Raw genomic sequence first — 15514 nt, forward strand, 5'->3', positions numbered from 1 at the left:
CTTTTGACTAAATGAATTTCATATGTGTAATCAAAGCATTATGCATGTCATTGTACTTGGAGCTAATTTGAGCAATTTTTGTTAAAATTTGCCCACATGGTAAAGCACTCTTTGAAAACAATCTCATGAAAGAGACTTTTTAAAGTTATTATTTTAAACATAACCATGCATCTTTACTTCAGCTTCAGTATTTTTGCTCTTCAACCAAATGGGCATCCTTAGACACAGCATGTTTTTACGTCACTGTGGGAATGACATTTTGGTTCTTAAGCAGTAACCAGAAGGTTGTATATTACACTACAAGAAAATGTTAAAACTTCAAAACCTCCTAGAAGTAAATAAATTTTTAAAATATTATTAATAGGGAAAAATTGAAAATAACTTCAAGAGTATTCATTCATTCACTCAGTGAGTGCCTACCTTGTGCTAGCTCTGTTCTAGGCACAGGAAAACCACAGGACAGGGCTTAGAACAGTCCCCATCTCATGAAGCTCTCATCCTAGAGGAATAGGAAATTGGTTACATAAATTTTGGTGTACTCAAAGAGTAGAATACTGTATGATCCTATTAATGATGTGGTACAAATATATTTATTAATTAAAGCGACATTCATAGCGTAGTAAATACATAGATAACAGATGATTACGATGTGATGATTTTTATTTCATATATATAGTAACATACGAGGTAACAATTATTTGTGAGAATTCTTGGTATCAAAGTTGTGGTTACAGAAAAATTATTCGAATTTTACTATAGGTTCTAAATACTTCACATAAATGATTTTCTCTTATCCTCAGTCCAACTTTATGCGGAGCTTGGGGTTAATATCATATTAAGTCCATTTTTAAAACAAGAGAATGAGGATTGAGGCACAGAGAGATTAATTAGCTTGCCTAAAACCACACAGCTCGTTGGGATTTAAACCCAGGAAGTTTGGCTCTGGAGATGTGCGGTTTGAACAACGTGCTATCTTGACTCACGTGTGCTTAGGCTCATACTGTGTGAGTTCAAGTCCAGGCTAAGCTATTTGTCAGTCATGGGATCTTGAGCACGTTATTTAACCTCCCTAAGCCTTCACATCTTCCATTCTAAAATGCAGAAAACAGTAGACACCCTATCACATACTGTTAACATGTGGATTCGGTGAGAAAATCTGTGTAATCCCCGGCACACAGGAAGTACTCAAAAAAATTACCTTCATCATCTTCATGATCATCATCTTCAAATTCTGGGGGAATAGATGCCCAAATATTAACAGCGGTACTCTCTAGAAGGTATAATCACAGAAGAGCTTCCTTTTCTTCTTTTCATTTAACAGCACTTCCTACTTTCTCCATAATATATATGTATTGTGTGGTTCACAAACTATGGGATATAAAGTAAAATTCACATTTCTCAATTGCTGCACGCAACAAACGTAATCATTTCTGTAGAGATAGACACAATGCTAACAACGCTAAACTTTCACAGAACACATTCCATTTATCAGGCAGCACTTGGGTTGAGGAAAACATAAACATGAATAAGACATACAGCAAGCTCTGACAGATCTTACATTTTAATAGGCAGGGAAAATAGTATAAAGGGAGAAGTGTCAAGACATCAAGGGAGTATTTTAAGAGAGACACGCATACAATGTTATACGAGGCCACCAGAGACTGGAACCTGCCCAGGAAGCAAGAGAAGAATTCACACTGAAGTGGATGGAAGTGTGAGGCACAGGGATCAGGAAACATGTCCCCCCACTTCTCACAGGAAAAAACAGATTATAACTATAATATGAGAGAAGTGTCAAAAGTAACAAAAATCAGCTGCATAAACTATGGGCTGTATGTAAGTCACAGTTCTATTTATAAGGGACTTAAAATCTACCAGTGCCATATCTAAGCACTCTGTGCACCCCCCTGGCAATCACATCACCTCTCAGCATGACTACAGTTGAGCCTTTAGCCTAAGTCCTAAAAATGAGTAGGAACTTTCTAAGTGGATAAGTTGGGCTGGGAGCATGGGAGACTTTTCTGGACAAATTAACTGAAGGTGGCGGGGGTTGGGGGGGGGGCGGAAATGACACAGAGTTCTTAGAGAAAAGATGCAGGGACAAAAAGGAGCCTGACCCCTGGGAGGTGTCCATATATGAGGAGGACTGATAGGAAGAAAGATGATAGGTCTTATTTGAATTCCCAGAAAGCCATGGGTGAGAGAAAAGGGGGGCTGGCAAGACAGAAGAGTCCTCATGGGGACATGAGCAGGTAGATCATAGATGGGCATGTTTCATTCTCATGCCCTACCACTCCCTGAGAGAGCAGTATTGACCAGAAACTCTCCCTCTGATCAAAAAAAGTGAAAATCTAAAGATAAAGCGTGATTACCAGTGGAGCAAACTGATTTTGGATGTTACTTGGATCCTGTGGCTCATATATTGTTATTCTTTCAATTCCTGAAGAGATGTTTATTTTTTTTTTTTAAGACAAATAAAACTCTCACACTATCTTAACAAATTAAACATAAAATCTCCAAGGTTGTCAACTGGGAGAGTTTCTCAACATAAGGGCAAACGTTGGAACTACATCAATGACTTAATACAAATCACTACGATAAATGGGAACACTTCCAAAAGTAAAACATGTAGAAGTCCTGAACAGGTAATTTACACACACACACACACACACACACACACACACACACACACACAAAGTATAAATGTGTAATAAACATAAAAAGATTAGGATTTTCCTCAGTAATAGAAGAAATGTAAATTAAAACAATAATAGAGGTGTCTGGGTGGCCATCAGTTAAGTGTTTAGCTCTTTGATTTTGGTTCAGGTCATGATCTCACAGTTTGTAAGTTCAAGCCCTGCACCAGGCTCTATGCTGACAGGATGGAGCCTGCTTGGGATTCTCTCTCTCTCTCTCTCTCTCTCTCTCTCTCTCTCTCTCTCCCTCTCCCTCTCCCTCTCCGTCTCCCTCTCCCTCTCTCCCTCTCTCCCTCTCTCTCCAAATAAATAAACAAACAAAAACAGTGAAGTACCACTGTTTTTTCTATGAAATTGAAAAATACTTTAAAAATTATAAGAGCCAATGGTAGTATTAAGGGAAATTTACAGAATAGTATGATAATAGGTGTAAAAAATGCATACACTTTGACCCAACAATTTCACTTCTAGGAATGTATTATAAGGAAATTAATAAGGATATACATAAAAATTTATGGCAAAGATATTCACTACAAAATTATTTTTTTCAAAAAAGAAAATTTATAGGGCTCCCAGGTGGCTCAGTTGGTTAAGCATCCAACTCTTGATTTCGGCTCAAGTCATGATCTCACAGTTCATGAGATCAAGCCCCACATCATGCTTGGTACTGACAGCACGACGCCTGCTTGGGATTCTCTCTCCCTCTCTCTCTGCCCCTCCCCTGCTTATTCTCTCTCTCCCTCAAAGTAAATAAATTTTAAAAGAAAATAATATTTAGAAACAATTTAAATGTCCAATAATCAGTGACGAATGAACTGAATAAATTATATTATCTTTAACTTTTTCCTTTGAAATAATTTTAGACTTACCAAAAAATTGTTTAACAGAACAAAGAGGTCTTTATAATAGCTTTGAAACAAATTCCAGGGGTGTCTGGGTGGTTCATTCGGTTAAGCACTCAACTCTTGATTTTGGCTCAGGTCACACAATCTTATGGTTCTGGTTCACGAGTTTGTGCTCTGTGCTAACAATACGGAGCACACTTGGGATTCTCGGTCTCCTCCCTCTCTGCCCTTCTCTCTCTCTCTCTCTTTCTCTTTCTCAAAAATAAACTTAAAAAAAAAAAAGCAAATTCAGACTAAATTTCTAGTGCCTAGAAAGGCGTTTTGGTTAGAGATTTCTAAATGGCCAAGGGGAATCTACCTACCAATTCTGGGTCATTTTTGTGGGAAGAGTGTGGATGAAGTGCACTTCTGACATGCTCAGAAACCCAATGGTCATATTGACTTTGTCCACGCTAGTGTAAGGCCGTGAACTCCCGTACTGCTGATGGCTTCGTTATAAAATAGTCATACTGTAGGTGTTGCTGCCTGTAGAGGAAAGTTGGGGAAACATAAATGATCAAACGATGTTCAGATAAAGATTTGGAAAAGTACAAACCAGTGAAATTGACAACCGATGCCCAGGAAAATTCTAGAATTGACTATCACTGAGAATTTGGACAATTTTATTTAAAAAGATAGCACCACTGTAAGTCAACATGGATTAACAAAAATGAATCAGTCCAGATAAACCTCTTTGACTTTTGACAGAGGGCCTCAAGAGTCATAGAACAAGAAACTATCAGTTACACTAAATCTAGATCTCATCGAAGAATTTTGTCTTTCTTTATATCTGTGATCAGCAGCAAATATGCTCATTGACTTATTAAAGCATTTATAATTTATTAAATGTATTTGTGTCAACATAGCCCACTCTCATCTTTTTATTCCTTACACAATGTGCAGATACAGTAGGTACTCCATAAGTGCTTGCTAAGTTAATGAGTAAATGATGCTACATATTAATTTTTGTTGGCAATTTTAGTGAATGCTTCAATGGAAGGTTAGTTTTAGAGAAAAGGTCCTAAAAGATAATTGTGAACAAAGGGCTCTGATTTCCTTTAGTAGTGGAAGGGGAAATTGAGTTTTCCTCTCTAGGTCCTAGATGAGAAAAAAATATATTTCAGACTGGGTCAGATGAGGGGAGGAATCTGTTAGTGCTTATAAAACAAACACTTGGGGTTCCAGTATAGTCAATCAGTCCACAATTACTTGCACCCCTTTTCCAAATCCCAAACCCTGGGAGGTGTTAACCCAGCTCACTGTCCCTAACGTCCTTGGAAGTCAATTTTTCAGGATAATAAGATTTAGTATGATCTGAACTATAACAAGATAGTAAGGGACATGAATAAGGGAGAAGAGAGGCACGTGATGTGATCAGCTTGGGTCTCAGAAACCTAAAAAAATGTCCTCTCATTTAGATAGCCAGTATGGTTAGCTTTGCCTCATTTGCTTATACTTTTCTAGATTGAAACTAAGTACAAGTATATGTTTACCTTCTGAAATGCTGCCATTTTGATAATTCCAACTCTGTGCCAGAGAACCAAAGTCCTGATTTTCTAACCACCTTGCTGGTGGTTAAATGTTTGTAGGAGTGTTGAGCTTAAAAAAGAAAGGGAAGGGAAGGGAAGGGAAGGGAAGGGAAGGGAAGGGAAGGGAAGGGAAGGGAAGAACAGATTTCAGGTCTTTAAATGAAAGGAAACAGCTAATCTTCTTAAATGTTTCAGTTAGAACATAAATTACAGGTAACTCCCACCATAAACACAGCTGCACTATCTCGTCTTGTGACATTAAAGACAAACACTCTTCTGTCAGGATCTCAGGAAAAGCAGAAGTCTGCCTTTGTGGGGAGCAAATTAAAACAGTTCTGTTGGCATCCCCAAAATGCAGTGTGTTTGAAGATGTGGGCAAACAACTCCTCCCTCCCATCCACTCTCTCTCTGGCTTTGAGATAAGTAGAAACATTTCCTTTAAACAGCTTCTACATGAAAGGCAAGGCTTTCCAGCTGGAATGAGAGCCTATGTGTCAATGACAAACACATGCACTGAATGTCAACAACACAACAGTTTGAAACATTACAGGAAGCGCCTTGAATGACTCTGTTCACTGTAGGCCTGACTGGCCATGCTGTTGAGATATAATTATAAAGGGCCCATAGGCACAGCTCCAGAGCTGGGCCCCATACGAGCAGAGGCTGGGCTGAGCTAGTATAAAGGGGCAGCTGACAAAGTAACTCATTCTTGAATACCTCAGATAATCTCAGTGTCACTGAGACAGTTTCAAAGCACCTAAGGTAAATTAAAATTAAAATGAGGCCATTTTGTATTGATTTTTTAAAATAGAACTATGGCTTTGACCTCTCTAAATGCAATGGCCAGAAATAGAAAGAGGAAGGGAGAAAAGAAGAAAGCAGAAGAGCTAATCCTACCAAATATTGGGCTAGAATCACAGAATGTTAGATCTAAATAGAACATTAATGGTATAATTCAGTGGTTCTCAAGCCTCGTTGCATCTCAAAATTACCTGAAGAGATTAGGAAGAGTGAGATAGATACATAGACACATAGACACACAGACAGAAAGACATTCCTCCCATTCCCCACCCCCATGAATCTGATGGACTTGAACTAGGGTAGGGTTAGGGCATAGGTATAGTTTAAGCTCTTGGGCAGAGAATTCGCTAGTAAATTCAGGGCGGATAAACAGTGATTACACAAAAAAAGTGTGTTCAGGGCTAGGATACCGAGGTTTCGGATGCTACAGAATCACAGACAAGGTATCACAGGCTAGAAGGAAGTTGTGATAGGCTGCTTAAATTGACCTTTAGGAAAGATGTCAAGGAAAAGAGAGGCAGAAATAAAACCGTACAGGTAGACAAGGCTATATGGCATGCTAAGGAGTTTGGTGATTATCCAAAGACATTTGGAAGCCGGTGCGAGACTTTAAACGCGGAATGTCATGGACATCTGTTGTGTTTGCCTGCCAAGGCTCCCTTTTCCTCTCTGGCTAACAGGGGAACCCATTCACGGGGTTTGGGTGGGGCTGACTCCATCCTCCACATCACAGGGATGGATGGGTAATCCAGGTCAGCCCAACGAAAGGCCCCATCAGGGATTGAGTCATCAATAGGCGTGTGGTCTTCCTTGGGACCATTTTGCCAAAACCGTGTGGGAAGATGTTCTGTTTCTGCCTGGTCATGCCGCTGGTAGAATCTGAGTCCTGGCCTGCCAGTGACCAACACACCCAGCAGTGGGTATATCTGAAACTCTAGGTCCAGCCTGGGCTCCCATCAAACTCCTATCTTTGGATTTCCCAGTGAGATGTGCCAACAAATTTCCTGATTTGCTTAATGTAGTTTAAGTTTCACTCGCCCACAAACAAACAAAAAACCTGACTAACGTAGGAGCATTATTGGGAGTTAGAGAAACCAAGCCAACTGCCGGGTGGAGAATGACATACCATTTCAGAGGCCATCTCAGTAATGCAGGTGAGAGATAATGAAGGCCGGACCTAGGCCATGAAGATGGTGAGGAGGTGATGAAAGACAGAGAGACAGAAGGAGAGAAGGGCCTCACCATGATGTTTGGGAGGTGACTGATGGCAAAAGAAAAAAAGAATCACCAGATTTATGCAAATATTCATGGAATGGTTACTGTGCATAAAATGGGACAAATACCTCAGGAGGAAGTTGTGAGAATCCAACGAGTTGATACATATAAAGAACAGGCCTCCATTGCTGCCAGTAACCAGGGTCAGTGTAAGAGCTAACTTGAGTTATGATAGCTACATTTTGATGTCTTTGGTTCTGCAGGCAGTTTCCCAGTCACTTTCTATTCCAGTATTGCTTGATGCATTTTGAGGTATCCTGCAAAAAAAAGTTACAAAAATAGGAATTGATCTAATGAATATTTCAGGAAGAAACTCTTTTCCAAATCTGTCAGCAAGCCCATCTCCTTATATATGATGATGTGATATTCATAATGACTTCATAATTTAGAAGAAACACATTCTATTGAGAACTACTTGCTTTTAAAGACAATTTCAGGGTGCCTGGGTGGCTCAGTCGGTTAAGCATTCAACTTCGGCTCAGGTCGTGGGCTCACAGTTCGTGGGTTCAAGCCCCGCGTCAGGTCCTGTGCTGACAGCTCAGGGCCTGGAACCTGCTTCAGATTCTGTGTCTCCCCCGTCTCTCTGCTCCTCCCCTGCTCATGCTCTGTCTCTCTCTCTCTCAAAAATAAATAAACATTAAAAAAAATTTTAAAGACAGTTTCATTAACTTAAGCTACTATAAAGTAATACCCAGGGCTAAAAGAATCAGGTTCAGTAAAAATAAATGATGTGCTGCTAGAGATTCTTGTAGACCTCATTTCAAAAATATGAAAAGGGGGGCGCCTGGATGGCTCAGTCGGTTGGGCATCTAACTCTTGATCTTGGCTCAGGTCATGATCTCATGATTTGTAAATTCAACCCCCACTGACAGCATGGAGCCTGCTTGGGATTCTGTCTCTCTCCCTCTCTCTGCCCCTTCCCCCCTTGTGCACTCTCTCTCTCTCTCTGAAAATAAATAAATAAACTTTAAAAAAAGAAAAGGAAAACCATTCGTGCCTGCTCTTAGATGAATTTGCTAACAGAAGATTAATGGACAGAAGTATTGGAAATTCATAAAGAATAAAGACAGTTTGATTTCAGTGAAATACCAACAATTAGGTATAATTGACACAAGTAGAAAGCCTAATACAATGCCTCAGAGAGACCCCAAGAGATCTAAGACCATGTACGAAGGGGATCAATGTACCAAGGTATCAATATTGTACCAAGGTATCAATACTGGGCCCCTAAAATCAAACGACCAGTTTCATTTTTTTAAATATCTTTCTATGTTTATTTATTTTTTAGAGAGAGACAGAGTATGAGTGAGGGAGGGACAGAGAGAAAGGGAGACGCAGAATCTGAAGCAGCCTCAGGCTCTGGGCTGTCAGCACAGAGCCTGACGCGGGGCTCGAACCCACGAACCACGAGATCATAACCTGTGCCAAAGTCGGACGCTTAACCAACTGGGCCACCCAGGCGCCCCACACCTCCAGTTGGAGAAACGAGTTCCTACAAGCTCAGTAGGCTCACTGTATTGTTCAAGGCAAGTGAAGAAGTCACTGGGAGACTGGCAGAGATCACGAACACTGCAACATGGTACACATTGGCAAGAAATGTTTCTTTAACATAAAGCAAGACAGCTTCAGCTCCGTGCTTGCTCATCGGCGTAGAGCGCTCAGTGTTATCTATGCAGGAAAATCAAAAAAAAAAAAAAGTTATTCTCCTATCTATTTTGCCCCATGCCTCCTGTTATTCAGTAAGATATGTCAGCCACCTCTGGGTGTGCACCAAAACATTTCTTCACAAGGTATCGATGTATACCAAAAACAACAACAACAAAACACAAATGAACAGAAAAACTCTATTTCAGCTGGATCCGTCAGGTTTGTGTCATACAGACACAGACAGATGTTTCCACATGGGGACATTGGATATTATTTCTTGACTAGTTTCATTATCTCTTTTTCATCGTTGCATGGCATTTAAATGTTGTCGCCCTTCTATTGATTTTAGCTTCCGCATGCAACGATCATGGACCAGAATCCTTCACCAGGTTCAGAAAAACCCAGACCCAGACAACCGTAAGATAGCCTAGTCCCACCATGGGTTAGGGCAGGAATCCCTCCCACATCCTCGTCGAGTGATTCCTCTGCCTCTGGTTACCACTTCCAAGGGTGGGAAACAATCCTACCCATGCTACATTCTGAGGCATCCTTTCACATTTTCCCTTTTGTAGAAGTCCTATCCCTTACAATACTACTTTCTGAGGAATATTTCTTCTCTCTATAAGCTACCAAGTAAAGAGGTACTCTTCAAATCCCCTAGGCTGGAGGCCAGCTTGCTGTCGTTACAGGTATGATTTTTGAGACGCAGGCAGATAACGCTCAGATTGCTAAAGCAGAGCTTCGCAATCCCCCCCCTCCCGAGAATCAAATGAAAGAGTTCTCTGAAGCTTTCTCTACAAATGCCCTCCGTGAAGTACAAAAATACTGCCTATTTCTGTAGCTGCTCCCACTCTCCCTACCCTGAAATTTCTTGTCTACATCTACTTAGTCCTGCTATCTCAGAGCCAAAGTCAGTAAAGGTTCCTCTTCACTACAGATTCTACAGAGAAACACTGATGCTGAATAATTTTCATCTTGACTCACATACCATGCATAGAGGCATCAGTTTTTAGCTAGAGTCAGGGATGATTCAATAATCACCTAAGGCTTTTGTTCTTAAACGTCTGTGGAGCCCTTTGAGAAATGCACGAAAGCTATGGCTCCTCTCGCCAGAAAAAAAAAAAAATGTATAGATCTTACATGTAAAATTTCAGAGTCAAAGGACACCCACTGGGGGAAGTCCTATGGGTAAGAATGTTAATCCAGGCCAAGCTTTACCCCTGAGAGGTAAGAAAAATAAGAAACATAAAGACAAATTACTGGGGTGCCTGGGTGGCTTAGTTGGTTAAGTGTCCGGCTTTTGATTTCAGCTTAGGTCATGATCTCACACTTCATGAGATCAAGCCCCCCACTGGGTTCTATGCTGACAGCACAGAGCCTGCTTGAGATTCTCTCTCTCCCTCCCTCTCTCTCTGCCCCTGCCCTGCACACTCTCTCTCTTTCTCACTCTGTCTCAAAATAAATAAACATTTAAAAAAAGACAAATTACTTGTCCAAGATCTTAACACTTAATAGTGGCAAGGCTTGCATTACACTCAGGGTCTCCTGATTGATTCCTGGTCTGGTGCCCTTTCTACCACCTCATGTTCTTGCTTATGTTGGAGGATAAAATGTTATTAAAAATTGGGCAGAAAGTGGAACTGTGATTCAGTTGCAACAAAGGCCTCGGCCAAACCCTGTAAGGAACTCTGGAACCAGGGTCACCATTCATAGTTGTCCTCACTTGAGGCAGGGGTGGAGGGTGAGATAGGTAGCCTAGACCCCTATCTTCCATATCAATAGATATGAGCTGCCTAGAAGACACGTGACCTTGGACTAGGAAGAACTCTTCAGGGCCTCGGTTGAGAATTGCCAGCCATCAATACTCCCAGCAGGACAGTGGAATGAGAACCTCTGTTCCAGGGAGGGGGGATTCTGGGCAGGACACCATCACTTCCGCTGCAGTGGGCTTGGAAACATTTGCAACTAGCCTCCTATTTCTTTTCAAACAACCCTCAAAATTTTAGGGTAACATTTCCTCTCTCCCTTTTCTTCTCATAGAACTATAATCAGCCCATGGACCATCAAGATCAGGAAAAAAAAAAAAAGCAACTACAATATCCCAAATATATCTGAACTATGGTTAGGACTCCTCTAAACACTATAATGACAATTGACCTTGACAAAATCAGGGAAGTCCATTTCCAAAAATAGTCTCTGGAGGATCCCAAAAGTAATGGAATGAAATTCATTGAGCAATGCACTGTTTCGCTTTATAGCCTTTCCATTTGTCATACAAATTATAATGAATACTTATTTCTTGATTTACATTTCGGCCTCCACACAATTTGCAGCTCCTGCCATGTTTACATGCACCATCTGGAAGAACTAATGAGCCCAGGAGCACCAGAAATTATAACTTGCTTTGACTAAACCTAGAAGATTTTTACTGGCAATAAAATGATTTTGCTTTTTTTTTCTTTCTGGATTTGAAAGGAGATTAAAACAGGAGTTTCACTGAGTATAGGGCAGAAATATGCAAAGCTAATTTTAATAGAATGAACCTGAAGGCATCTGGCATTACTAATCAATTCAGAATAATTTAGTCATAATAGCAAGAGTCTCATGATAGAAAGTCTCTTCTGACACTGAAATTCTTAAAAACGATTACCTAGCCTATATGCAAATGTTGCCGTGGGTCTCAGTGGGCATAAGAGGGCCCACACACAGGAATGCTAAACAGCAGGGTCCAAGAACTTGGACTCTAGCCTCCCTTGGGCCTGGGCCTCGCTCTGGAACCTGCTGTTCATAGGACTCTGGATAAGTTACTTAGTTTCTTTAGATATTAGATGCCTTGTATATGAAACAGGGATAGTAGTAGGAACTATGTAATGGGGTGCCGTGAGAATTAAATGAAGTAATACAAGTGAATTTAGTTGAACTATTAGGGTATTGACCTTTAAGAAGTGCTTAATCACTGTTAGAAATTGTCATTTTCTGTCTTTAGAGAGTTTGCCAAAAATATATAACATATATTACATATGTCCTATATCTAGATAGATAGACAGATATCATGTATATATTGTATATATGTAATCTTCTTTCAAAGGCAATTTAGTCTTTCTTGGGTCAAAGTTGCCCTGGGTGGAGAGTAATTAAATAATCTGTACACGTGCTTGGTCCCAGTGCTTGTTTTTTATTTTTTTATTATTTTTTTTTCAACGTTTTTTATTTATTTTTGGGACAGAGAGAGACAGAGCATGAACGGGGGAGGGGCAGAGAGAGAGGGAGACACAGAATCGGAAACAGGCTCCAGGCTCCGAGCCATCAGCCCAGAGCCTGACGCGGGGCTCGAACTCACGGACCGCGAGATCGTGACCTGGCTGAAGTCGGACGCTTAACCGACTGCGCCACCCAGGCGCCCCCCAGTGCTTGTTTTTGTCCCATGACATGTGAAGGTCTTCTGGTTAGTCCTGGTCTAGCCATCCAAGTCCAATGGATTCCAAGAAATGTAAGTAGGTATACAGATGGGGCCAACTGCTTAGCAGACATTTCACATTCTATTCTTCTTAAAAGCTAAATTTAGAAAAGGAAACAAGTGACTGTCCTAACCATTTCTCTTGCCATGGCAAACATCTCCCCCAATGGCAAAGTGAAGGAAGGAGGCGAATATTAGGACTACCCACGAAATCCAAAAAGATGTATTGTAGTCCTTGGAAGGCTCTTCTAAAATTAATATACTTGACTTAGCATGTTAGCATTGATGTAATTTTGTAGTTTTTTGTAAAATACTATTTATTTATGATTATAAAATGAAAAATTGTATACTGCATAAAATGTCTTAAACTTTGAAGGAAGATAACAGAAATCACCCAAACCCTACAATTTGTGGAGGCTGAACACCTAACACATTGATGGGCTTTCTGGTGTTTTTCCTGTGCACAAATAGAGTTGTTTTTTATTTGGTTTTCAGAATTGTGATCATACTGCCTGTTTAGTATTTGACCCTACTTTTGCCATTTATATTACATGTAAACACCAGTATCTTTACACACTTTTTGAAAATATGACTTTAGCAATACGTAGTATCTCTTAACTTAAATTCCCTTTATGAATCATTGGTTGTTTTTAATTTTTTTACTGTAAAAAACAGCTTCAATAAATATATTTACATATTAATTTTTATCCAAATATCTGATTTTTTTAATAGAAAACTAGAAATGGAATTACTACAATGACTGTATTTTTAAGCCAATTATTGTCCATTAATTGCTCTCCAAAAGGACAATACCAGCTTATAACCCCATCAGCAATGCATAAGTACCTACCGTACCAAACCTCTGCCCACGCCAAATTTTAAACCTTTTCAAATTGAAAGAGTATCTGATAAAAATAATTGATATCTTGGCAATAAGAATATTTTAATTACCTAAATTAAAATTTTAATTTAATTGAATTTTTAATTCTAAACTAAAATGTGAAAGTGAAGTCATGACAATTAGATCAACGTTTAATTATATTTTCTACTTGGGTGAGTCTTGTGGTTGAATTCTCTGTTGCCACCATCACTAGTTTCTGAGTCTCTGGAGGGAAGCAAAGGGTTTTAGGCACCTCCCTTACCACCAAGCACCGTGTCTGCATGCAATTCATGCTCAACAATTATTTGTGGCATGCAGCTGGTTGTGTTACCCAGCCTTTATGGTGACATCAGCCCATCTTGTGAAAAGAGGCAGCTACAGATAACAAAACTCAGAAATGCCTACCTCTCCATCATCAGAGTCTTATATGGATCAGAGAAAAATTAAAACAAACCACAGAAAAATGGCTCTGCAGTGATAACATGGTACATCGTAGGCTAGAGCAAGAGCTTTCCTACTTCTTTTGACCATGACCCATGATAAGAAAAACATTTCCCTCGTGACTCAGCACACACAAACATATAGAGATATATAATAAAAATAAATACCACACATTTCTCTTACTATCTATGATGCACTCCGGTGTGTTTTATTCTATTTCCATTTTTAAGGAATGTTCATTACAAGTCACCAAATTATTTCACCATATAAGATGTGGAAACAACTCAGCCGGGCAGGATCAGAACTGGCTCCAAGCTGCGTGGCAGCCTCAGAGGCCGTCAGCTCCCATACCTTTCAGGGGTTAGGGAGACCTTCCTTGACCCTCCGCTGCCCCTCCCCATGTGGGCACGTCTGTGGAGGATGCTTTCATTCTGTGTGGTCTCACTGCTGTGCCCGTGTTTCCTTAGGCCACAGATCCAGGCAATAGTTGGCACCCTGGACCAGTGTTGCAGTCTGGCTTGTGATTCTAGGCCATGCAATGACAATAAACCTTTAATTATTAAAGACGAAACTTACGCAGTGAGAATGGATGGCAACTGTAATCAACCAGAATAATGAAAACCGTCAGGAAAGAGGCATAGATTTCACATCAAGGTCTCAGATGCAACAAAATTAGTTTGTTCTAAAAATCAGAGCAACTCAGAAGTAGAAGACTTCTAGCTTTATCACATACCAAACGTCAGTGTCCCTCACTGATTGCTGAAGGCCACAACACCCTCAAAGGATGCCGGGAGCCCCTTTCTTCTTAGACGTTCTAGCATCCATCTCCTGACTCTGCGATTCACAACCACTCAACCCTCCCTACTGTCTGGGACGCAGATTTGGCAGTGGGAGCTGGAGCAACGTCTTGGACCAGAAAATAGAAGCTGATAGAACAACCAGAAAGGAGATGCCATAAAGTTGTCTCATCAACCCTGAAGCACGTCCTCTGTTATGCAGAAGGGACACAAGCTTCTATCCTGTTGAAGCCACCTTACTGTGTCCTTTGCTACAACAGCTGAATGTGTATCACAACTAATTCGTGATCCGGTCACATCATGAAATAACAGAGTCCATTACGTGAACCCCAATCTGTATGGATCTAAAGCCCAGGTTCTTATGGGCTACACGGTGCCACCCGCAAAAACCAAAAGGAGAAAGTGCATCAGAAGGAGGTCAGGCTGGTGTCCAGAGAGTGCTAAACGCAAACGAATGTTCACTCTTCAATGCCTAGAACAAGCCTGTGCCACGTCATGCTGAAAGCTCAGGCCTCCTGGTCTTGAATTAAAAGCCAATAAACAGCTAGAAGGACAGAGAGGCATTCCACAAACCCCCATTATGCAAGCACGATTCTGACAGTTGCAGATCAGAGCTGGACTCAGGTTTGCCGTGGGAAGCAACCACTCACTGTCAACAGCCCATGGAGATAACACTGTGTCTCTGACACTTCCCAGCTGAAGTCCCAAGAGGCGGCACCGGGACTGTGGGTACCTCCCATCCCACTCACCAAAGGCATTGCTACCACCCGGTTCCCAGTAGCACCCTGGAGCCTGACCTTGGAAGGAAGCCTGTCTAAAATCTACACTTTGAAAGAACCAAATCTGGCTTGCTTCAAGGACCTGAGTCCTTGCAAGCAGCACTCGTCAGCAGGAAAGCCTCACTTTCCATCATGAGTGGAATTGGGGGCGTTAGTTTGTTTTAGCGGAAACAAACAAACAAATGCCGGAAGTCCTGCTTTTCGCCCTGAAAGATTTTCAAATCCAGCCAAGTAAGCACTCTTCCCCTGTTTTAACTGATGCCCTGCCTGCACCCTCACCCCCTTCCCTGCCACCTTGCCACCCTGGAACACTGTGCAGAAACATAAA

The 15514-nt window shown here is 40.9% G+C and overlaps 1 long non-coding RNA gene across 2 annotated transcripts in view; it reads right to left on the minus strand.

Annotated features, from left to right (window-relative positions):
* Positions 1-418: 418 nt before the first annotated feature.
* LOC144614063 (uncharacterized) overlaps positions 419-15514 on the minus strand; it is a 46000-nt gene continuing 30904 nt past the window's right edge. Inside the window, exons 3-7 of one of the 2 annotated variants that reach the window (XR_013551593.2) lie at positions 7254-7442; positions 5074-5179; positions 3904-4066; positions 1199-1368; positions 419-499 (exon numbers count right to left, since the gene is read on the minus strand). This is a non-coding gene — a long non-coding RNA (uncharacterized LOC144614063). The remainder of the gene's footprint in view (positions 500-1198; positions 1369-3903; positions 4067-5073; positions 5180-7253; positions 7443-15514) is intronic. The other variant, XR_013551594.2, reaches the window with a different exon arrangement.

Source organism: Panthera onca, chromosome D4 (assembly GCF_046562875.1).
Source record: "Panthera onca isolate mPanOnc1 chromosome D4, mPanOnc1 haplotype 2, whole genome shotgun sequence".
Taxonomy (NCBI): domain Eukaryota; kingdom Metazoa; phylum Chordata; class Mammalia; order Carnivora; family Felidae; genus Panthera; species Panthera onca.